Genomic DNA, 10,741 nt, shown 5'->3' on the forward strand with positions numbered 1-10,741 from the left:
TAACATCTCATTTATTTAAATTACCTTTTTTCTAATATAAATAATAATATTACTATGTGAAGTTAAAGACTTTATGTCATTTAAGAATATCATATCATACTATATTAAAAGTGAGAGCATTTAAAGTCAAACTTAAATTACAAATTTACCCATAAAAGATTGAGCGACAATTTTGCCCTTCAACAAAAATAATCCCTTCTATTAAATTACATGAATATAGTTAGCTGCATTTAACTGCATGAGTGGGATAGAATTGTTTCATGTGCCAATAATTATGGGAGAGGATTTAAAATCTAAAAGAATATTTTTCACACGGGTAGGATTTACCTTTTCACATTCCAACTTTTATTTGTTTGGTTCCTTGAGTTTTCAACTATTATTGTAATAACTATGCCTAGCCTTCAATCATACTTCACCATAGTATACTTTATAAACGTAGACACCAAAGTGTCAAAACAGTGCATTACTTTGTCTTTTTTCTTCTGGGTTTCTATCCTCAAGCTGGATTTCTTATGGAAAATATTTTGGTTCACGTTTTGGAAATATAATGAATTGAATTAGGGTATTTTAGTATGTAATTCTTTCCTTTTTTGTGTGTGTGTGTGTTGGGGGGGAGGTTAAGTATGCTTCTTTTAGGATGATGGAATATTATTATAAAGATTTTGACACACATAACACGAGAAGGAACACAGAAGTCTACGAACAACACGTAAGAATCATTTTCTTTCATGCTCTTTTGTTCTTTCTTTCGGTTATCTATTAGAATTACTCTTTTTCTGTTCTGCCTCTCTAAACTCCTTAAAAGCTTGTAATTTTGACTTTATTATTAATGAGGCTGGTGTTGATTGCTATAGTGTAATCTTTGTGCAGTCGAGAAAATAAATCACTATGATGTGATCAAATCTTGTTGGATGATAAATCAATTGTAGGTAATATTAAAGCACTATTGACATTAGGTCGAGCATTTTGTTTGTTTTTCTTTATAATACGGACAATTGAAGACAACCATATTGTATTTAATTCTAACTATTTGCATTAGAGATTGAACTGAAGTGAAAAGATAAAAAAAATAAAATAGAATATCAACATAAAGGAAAAAAGAAGGTAAAATGAAATAAGTTCAGGTGAGAAGGAGTACTTATATCTTAAAGTAATATTTAATTTTGATTTGCACAGTAAAAATGTATAACGACCCGGCCGGTCGTTTTGAGTATTATAACCCCGTTCCTCCACATTTACTGCTCAAGTTATTCTTTACAGTTATTTTATGACTTACCTGGTTAGTTGGTTCGGGTCCGAAAGGATTTCGGAGTGAAATGAGACACTTAGTCTCATAATTAAAAACTTAAGTTGAAAAAGTTGACCGGATATTGACTTATGTGTAAACGGCCTCTGAATTTGATTCTGATGAATTCAATAGCTATGTATGATAATTTTGGACTTAGGAGCGTGTCCGAAAAATTATTTGGAGGTCCGTAGTGGAATTAAGCCTGAAATGGCGAAAGTTAAATTTTTGGAAAGTTTAACCGGGGGGTTGAATTTTTGATATCGGGGTCGAAATCCTATTCTGAAAATTTTAATATGTCCGTTATGTCATTTATGACTTGTGTGCAAAATTTGAGATCAATCGGATTTGATTTGATAGGTTCCGCGTCGTTTGTGGAAACTTGAAATTTCAAAGTATATTAGGCTTGAATTGGGGTATGATTCGTAGTTTTAGCATTGTTTGAGATAATTTGAGGGTTCGACTAAGTTTGTATGATGTTATGGGACTTGATGGTATGTTTGGTTAAGATCCCGGGGGCCTCGGGTGAGTTTCGGGAGGTTAACGGATCATTTTTGGACTTGGCATGTTGGCTGAAGACTGTTGGTGTGTTTTTCTCGTTTCCTTCTTCGCGTTCGCGAGTGGGCCCTTGCGTTCGCGAAGGTGAATTTGGGCAGCACGATTTTGTGCTTCGCGAACGTGAGGGACCTGTCGCGTTCGCGAAGAAGAGAGGTCTGGACAAAAAGTTTAAGTTCTGAAAATAGGACTTCGTCCTATTTTTCATTTTTAACGGATTGGAGCTCGGGAAGACGCGATTTTTGGGAGATTTTTAAGGAAAATAATGGGGTAAGTGTTCTTAACTCATTATTGGTCAAATTACCCGAATCCATGGTTGTTTTTAACATTTAATGGGTGAATTAAGTTAGAAAGATTAGAAAATCCTCTTCGTTTAATTTGAAGATTTGAGGGTCGAGTTGATGTCGGAATTAAGTAAAATTGGTATGGTTAGACTCGTGGTTGAATGGGCTTTCGGATTTTGTAACTTTTGTCGGGTTCCGAAATGTGGTCTCCAAGGGCGGTTTTTGAGTTAAATTTTGGTTTTTATGGAAAAATTATATTTTCATATGGAATTATTTCCAATAAATGTTATTGACTAAATCGAATTATTTGTGGCTAGATTCGAGGTATTTGGAGGCCAATGCACGAGGCAAAGACCTAGCAGAATAAAGAATTTCACTATTTGAGGTAAGTAACAGTTCTAAATTTGGTCGTGAGGGTATGAAACCCCGGAATATGTATTATGTGATTGGTTTTGAGGTGACGCACATGCTAGGTGATGGGCGTGTGGGCATGCACCGTAGGAATTATGACTTGGTCAATTCCATGGAACTGTGTACTTGAAAAATCTGTTGATATCCGTATATTTTTCCCCGTATTAGAGAAATTGATCTATGAATCATATTTAAATCATATGTTTTCATTGCTGGGACCCACATAGGCCGTGTACTTGTGAAATTATTTGTTAAATTATTGTTTTGCACTCAGTCACAGTTCTATTTGCACATTTTTACCTCAATCTCTCTTATTCGTTATTAATGCATCATATCATTATTGTTGGGCTGCTTATCATGATTTCTGAGAGCCTGAGAGACTGGAGAGGTTGATGACTGAGTGCGGCCGAGGGCCTAATTGTGAGAATATTTATGGATCGGGCTGCACGACGCAACATGTTTCATTGATTTATGCCATGATTGGCTTGATATAGTGCTTGGGCTGAAGAAGCCCATACGGAGTCTGTATACACCCCCAGTAAGCGCAGGTACCTACTGAGTGCAAGTGTCAAGTGCGAGTGCTGAGTGCCGAGTGATGAGCGACTGTGAGGAATGAGCGACTGTGAGGAAAGAGTGACTGTGAGGAAAGAGTGACTGTGAGGTTGGAGTGAATGGGAGGACTGGGTGACTATTACTCTAAGAGGATGCATTGATATCACTTTTTGCTGCATTTCAGCTGTCATATATCACTATTTTTGGAAATTTCGGAATAACGTTATTTTCTGTTTCGGTCAAACTTGATATGAAATTTCATTGAAATATTAAATGTTGAACTTGATAGCATGCCTACTCTTTTATATTGGAAAGTACTGTATTTGGACTTAGCTGAAAAGCTCGTCACTACTTTCAGTTCTTTATTTATTATTGTTATTTACTGAGTTGGTTGTACTCATACTACCCCCTGCACTTCGTGTGCAAATCCAGGTGATCCCGGATACAGTGGGTGTTGATTTTTTCACACAGTCGATTTGCCGGAGATTCAGAGGTAGCTGCCATGTTTCGCAGACCTTGTCTCTCCTTCCCTATCCTTTTGTTTATTGTATTTGGTTTCAGATTATTATAGATCACGTTTTGCAGACTTGTAATATATAGATGCTCATGTACTCAGTGACACCCGGTTTTGGGAGTGTTTGTATCGGTAATTGCGAGATTTTTGGATTGTGTTTAAATATTATATTTTTAAACTTAAAAGAAATTGTGATTTATCGGGATTGTGGGCTTGCCTAGTATTGAGATAGGCGCCATCACGACAAGTTAAAATTTTGGGTCATGACAAGTTGGCATCCGAGCCTAGGTTACATAGGTCTTACGAGTCATGAGCATGTTTAGTAGAGTCTTGCGGATCGGTACGAAGACGTCTATACTTATCTTCGAGAGGCTGCCGAACCCTTAGGAAAATTTCAATTTTTTGTACTCTGTCATGCGACTTTGTTGATTCCGGAAACTAAATTTATGTTATTCTATTCTCTCATAGATAGTGAGAACACATACTACCGGATCAGACGGTCAACCACCAGTGCCACCAGCTAGGGCCGCGAGAGGCCGAGGCCGTGGTAGAGGCCGGGGCCGAGGTAGAGGTCGTACCACAATTGGACCTGCACCTATTGTACCACCAGTTGCTCCAGCTCAGGAGAAGATTCCAGATATAGCTGAGCCGATAGGACCAGCTTAGGCACCAGTTGTGCCCATTAAGATTCCAGGCCTTCACGAGACTTTGGCCCAGATATTGACAGTTTGCACTGATCTTGCTCAGGTGGTTTCGGCTCAGGCCGCACCTGCCACTTCTCAGGCCGAGAGAGGTACTCATACCCCTGTAGCTCGTACTCCAGATCAGGTAGTACAGGGACTTTATATACCGGGGGCACTACCAGCCCAGCTGGCTGCAGCTGTTCAGACCCCGGTAGTCCCGTTATGGCAGATGATGAGCAGAGGAGACTTGAGAGATTTGGGAGGCTTCGGCCTCCATCATTTAGCGGTGCTGAGTCAGAGGATGCTCAGGGTTTTATGGATAAGTTCCAGCGGATGCTTTGGACAACAGGTATTCTGGAGACCAGTGGGGTCTCATTCACTACTTTTCAATTTTCTGGGGCTGCCTTCAGATGGTGGGAGGCTTATGAGAGGCGCAGGCCGATCGGTGCAGCACCACTTATATGGTAGGAATTCTCCATTCCCTTTTTGGAGAAGTTTGTTCCGCAGTCTCATAGAGAGGAGCTGCACAGACAGTTTGAGCAGTTACGTCAGGATGGTATGTATGTGACGCAGTACGAGATGAGATTTTCTGAGTTGGCTTGTCACGCAGTTTGGTTGGTTCCCACTGATAGGGAGAGGATTATGAGGTTCATTGATGGACTCACATATCAGCTACGATTACTTATGACTCAGGAGAGAGTATGTGGTGCTACTTTTGATGAGGTAGTTGATATTGCTCGGCAGATAGAGATGGTCCGTATCCAAGAGCGTGGAGAGAGGGAGGCTAAGAGGGCTCGTGGTCCAGGTGATTTCAGCGGTATTCCTTCTGGGGGTCAGTTTTACCGTGGTAGGGGTCGTCCTTATAAACACCCTTAGACGGGTCGTCCAGTTCACCGTGGTGCATCATCCAGCCACGGTTCATATAGTTCTCATTAGGGTCAGTCATCTCTCAGTTCCCTGCCAGCCCAGAGTTCGTCCCGTTCTCCTTCAGTTCAGGGTTCATTTGCACCGGGTGCTTCTAGCAGTTATTCTAGTTCTCGAGGCCCGATTCAGTCAGCACCACCACCAGTACCGGGGAGCTGCTTTGAGTGCGGTGAATTTGGGCATATGTGGAGACAATGTCCTCGTCTCTCGGGAGGTCTAGTGCAGCAGAGAAATCAGACTACGACTTCAGCACCAGTTACTTCACCACCCGCCCAGCCAGCTCGGGGTGAGGGTTAGTCAGCTAGGGGTCGCCCAAGAGGGGGAGGCCTATCAGGTGGCGGTCAGGCCCGATTCTATGCTTTTCCTACTAGACCAGACGCCGTTGCCTCAGATGCAGTGATCACATGTATTGTCTCAATGTGCCACAGGGAAGCTTCTATATTATTTGACCCTGGTTCCACTTATTTATATATATCATCGTATTTTTCTCATTATTTGAATATGCCCCGTGAGTCCTTAGTTTCACCTATTCGTGTATCTACGCCGGTGGGCGATATTATTACTGTGGACCGTGTGTATCTGTCGTGTGTTGTAACTATTGGAGAACTGGAGACTAGAGTTGATCTCTTAGTACTCGGTATGGTTGATTTTGATATAATTCCGGGTATGGATTGGTTGTCTCCATGTCATGCTATTTTGGACTGTCACGCAAAAACCATGACGTTGATGATACCGGGGTTGCCAAAGGTTGAATGGAGAGGTTCTCTAGATTTTGTTCCTAGCAGGGTAATTTCTTATTTGAAGGCCCAATGTATGGTTGGGAAGGGGTGTTTGTCATATTTGGCCTTTGTGAGCTGTTGATGCAGATACTCCTACTATTGATTCAGTACCGGTCGTGCGAGACTTTTCGGATGTATTTCCTGTAGACCTGCCAGGTATGCCACCCGACAGGGATATCGATTTCGGTATTGACTTGGTGCAGGGCACTCAGCCCATTTCTATTCCTCCGTATATGGCACCAGCTGAGTTAAAAGAATTGAAAAAGCAACTTCAGGAACTTCTTAATAAGGGGTTTATTAGGCCTAGTGTGTCGCCTTGGGGTGCACCGGTTCTATTTGTGAAAAAGAAAGATGGTACTATGCGGATGTGCATTGATTACAGGCAATTGAACAAAGTTACAATCAAGAATAAGTATCCTTTACCGCGTATTGATGACTTATTTGACCAGCTTCAGGGAGCGAGGGTATTCTCCAAAATTGATTTGAGATCTGGGTATCACCGGTTAAAAATTCGAGATTCGGATATTCTAAAGACGACATTCATGACTCGTTATGGTCACTATGAATTTCTTGTGATGTCATTTGGGCTAACTAATGCCCCAACAACATTTATGCACCTGATGAATAGCGTATTTCAACCGTATCTTGACTCATTTATCATGGTATTTATTGATGATATCCTGGTGTACTCACGTAGCCAGGAGGAGCATGCACAACAATTGGGTATTGTATTGCAGAGGCTGAGAGAGGAGAAACTATATGCTAAATTCTCTAAATGTGAATTCTGGCTTAGTTCAGTGGCATTCTTGGGACACATAGTGTCCAGTGAAGGGATTAAGGTGGATCCGAAGAAAATAGAGGTAGTTCAGAGTTGGCCAGGACATCTTCAATTACTGAGATTCGGAGTTTTCCCGGCTTGGCTAGTTCTGATCGTTGCTTCGTGGAGGGTTTCTCGTCTATTGCGGTGCCTATGACTAAATTGACCCAAAAAGGTGCCCCATTCAGGTGGTCGGATGAGTGTGAAGAGAGCTTTCAGAAGCTCAAGACAGCTTTGACTACAACTCTAGTATTGGTGTTTCCTACAGGTTCAGGGTCTTATATTGTGTATTGTGACGCGTCGCGTATTGGTCTCGGCGCAGTGCTTATGCAAGACGGTAGGGTGATTGCCTATGCATCCAGACAGTTAAAGGTACATGAGAAGAATTATCCGGTCCACGACCTTGAATTAGTAGCTATTGTTCATGCCTTGAAAATTTGGTGGCATTATTTGTACGGTGTCTATTGTGAGATTTACACTTATCATCGGAGTCTACAACATTTGTTTAAATAGAAGGATCTTAATTTGCAGCAGCGAAGGTGGTTGGAGTTTCTTAAGGATTATTATATCACAATTCTCTATCATCCCGGAAAGGCCAATGTGGTGGAGATGCCTTGAGTCGTAAAGCAATTGGGCAGCTTAGCATATTTACCGGTAGCAGAGAGGCCTTTAGCCTTGGATGTTCAAGCCTTGGCTAACCAGTTTGTTAGATTGGATGTTTCGAAGCTGAGTCGAGTTTTGGCTTGTGTGGTTTCTAGGTCTTGCGTGGTTTCTAGGTCTTCTTTATATGATCGCATTAGAGAGCGCCAGTATGATGATCCCCATCTGCTTGTCCTTAAGGACATGGTTCAGCACGGTGATGCCAAGAAGATCACTATTGGGGATGACAGTGTATTACAGATGCAGGGCAGGCTACATGTGCCTAATATAGATGGTTTGCGTGAGTTGATTCTCCAGGAAGCTCACAATTCGTGGTACTCCATTCATCCAGGTGCCGTGAAGATGTATTGGGATTTGAGACAACACGATTGGTAGAGGCGAATGAAGAAAGATATAGTTGGGTTTGTAGCTCGGTGTTTAAATTGTCAATAGGTAAAGTACGAGCATCAGAGACCGGGAGGATTGCTTCAGAGACTTGAAATTTCGGAGTGGAAATGAGAGCATATTATCATGGATTTCGTAGTTGGGCTCCCATGGACCTTGAGAAAGTTTGATGCTGTTTGGGTGATTGTGGATCGGTTGATCAAGTTTGCGCATTTTATTCCAGTTGGTACTACTTATTCTTCAGAACGGTTGGCTGAAATTTATATTCGCGAGATTGTTCGCCTACACAGTGTACCAATGTCTATCATTTCATATCGATACACGCAGTTTACATCACAGTTTTGGAGAGCAGTGCAGCAAGAATTGGGCACACATGTTCAGTTGAGTACAACATTTCACCCTCAGACGGACGGACAGTCCGAGTGCACTATTCAGATATTGGAAGATATGCTACGCGCTTGTGTCATTGATTTTGGAGGTTCTTGGGATTAATTTCTGCCACTAGCAGAGTTTGCTTACAATAACAACTACAAATCGAGCATTCAGATGGCTCCGTATAAGGCTTTATATGGGAGACGGTGTCAGTCTCCGGTGGGTTAGTTTGAGCTGAGTGAGACTAGAATATTGGGTTCTGATTTGGTTCAGGATGTTTTGGAGAAAGTTAAATTATTCAGGAGCGGCTTCATACGGCACAGTCTAGACAGAAGAGTTATGCTGATCGGAAGGTCCGTGATGTTGCTTACATGATTGGGGAGAAGGTTCTGCTCAAGCTTTCACTCATGAAAGGCGTGTTGAGGTTTGGGAAGAAGGGCAAGTTGAGCCCTCAATATATTGGGCCTTTTGAGATACGTAAGAAGATTGGAGAGGTGGCTTATGAACTTGCCTTGCCACCGAGTCTATCAGGTGTTCATCCAGTGTTCCATGTATCCATGCTTCGAAAGTATATCGGGGATCCATCTCATATTCTGGATTTCAGTACAGTGCAGCTGGACGGAAATTTGACTTATGATGTGGAGCTGGTGGCTATTTTAGACCGGCATGTTCGAAAGTTGAGGTCAAAGAACATAGCATCAGTGAAGGTATAATGGAGAGGACATCCAGTCGGAGAAGCTACTTGGGAGATTGAGCAGGAGATGCGAAGCAGATATCCACACCTATTTGAGACTCCAGGTATGACTCTAAAACTGTTCGAGGATGAAGGTTTGTTTAAGAGGGGAAGAATGTAACGACCCGACTGACCATTTTGAGTATTATAACCCCGTTTCCCCTATTTACTACTCAAGTTATGCTTTATAGTTATTTTATGACTTACCGGGTTAGTTGGTTCGGGTCCGGGAGGATTTCGGAGTGAAATGAGATACTTAGTCTCATAATTAAAAACTTAAGTTGGAATAGTTGATCGGATAATGACTTATGTGTAAACGACCTTTGAATTCAATTCTGATGATTCCAATAGCTCCGTATGGTGATTTTGTACTTAGGAGCGTGTCCGGAAAATTATTTGGAGGTCCGTAGTGGAATTAGGCTTGAAATGGCGAAAGTCGAATTTTTGAAAAGTTTGACCGGGGGGTTGACTTTTTGATATCAGGATCAAATCCGATTCTAAAATTTTTAATAGGCCTGTTATGTCATTTATCACTTGTGTGCAAAATTTAAGGTCAATCGGACTTGATCTGATAGGTTCCGGCATCGTTTGTGAAAACTTAAAATTTCAAAAGGCTTGAATTGGGGTATGATTCATGGTTTTAGTATTGTTTGAGATAATTTGAGGGTTCGACTAAATTCGTATGATGTTATGGGACTTGACGGTATGTTTGGTTGAGGTCCCGGGGGCCTCGGGTGAGTTTCGGGATGTTAACAGATTATTTTTGGACTTGGCATGTTGGCTGAAGACTGTTGGTGTGTTTTTCTCGTTTCCTTCTTCGCGTTCGCAAGGGGAATTTGAGGCAAGTAAGATTTTCCCTTCACGTTCGCGAGGTGGTCTCGCGTTCGCGAAAAGGAGCTGGGTTGTTCATCGCATTTGCGATTGGGTATCGCGTTTGTGAAGGGAGAAAATAGTGAGCTTGGGTTTTTGCCTTCGCGTTCGCGAAGAGGAGCTCGCGTTCGCGAAGAAGAGCTCGCGTTCGCGAAGAAGAGCTCGGTAAAGCATCGCGTTCATGAGCAGTGTCTCGCGTTCGCGAAGAGCAATATTGGACAGCACGATTTTGTGCTTCGCGAACGCGAGGAACCTGTCACGTTCGCGAAGAAGAGAGGTCTGGACAGAAAGTTTTAAGTTCTGAAAATGGGACTTCGTCCCATTTTCCATTTTTGACGGATTGGAGCTCGGGAAGAGGCGATGTTTGGGAGATTTTCAAGGAAAATAATGGGATAAGTGTTCTTAACTCATTATTGGTCAAATTACCCGAATCCATAGTTATTTTTAACATTTAATGGGTGAATTAAGTTGGAAAGATTAAAAAACCCTTTTCGTTTAATTTGAAGATTTGAGGGTCGAGTTGATGTCGGAATTAAGTAAAATTGGTATGGTTAGCCTCGTGGTTGAATGGGCTTTCGGATTTTATAACTTTTGTCGGGTTTCGAGACGTGTTTTTGAGTTAAATTTCGGATTTTTATGGAAAAATTATATTTTCATATAAAATTAATTCCAATAAATGTTATTGACTGAATCGAATTATTTGTGGCTAGATTCGAGGAATTTGGAGGCCAATTCACGAGGCTAAGACCTAGCAGAATAAAGAATTTCACGGTTTGAGGTAAGTAACAGTTCTAAATTTGGTCCTGAGGGTATGAAACCCCGGATTATGTATTATGTGATTGGTTTTGAGGTGACACACATGCTAGGTGACGGGCGTGTGGGCGTGCACCGTAGGAATTATGACTTTGTCAATTTCAT

Source organism: Nicotiana tomentosiformis, chromosome 5 (assembly GCF_000390325.3).
Source record: "Nicotiana tomentosiformis chromosome 5, ASM39032v3, whole genome shotgun sequence".
Classification (NCBI taxonomy): domain Eukaryota; kingdom Viridiplantae; phylum Streptophyta; class Magnoliopsida; order Solanales; family Solanaceae; genus Nicotiana; species Nicotiana tomentosiformis.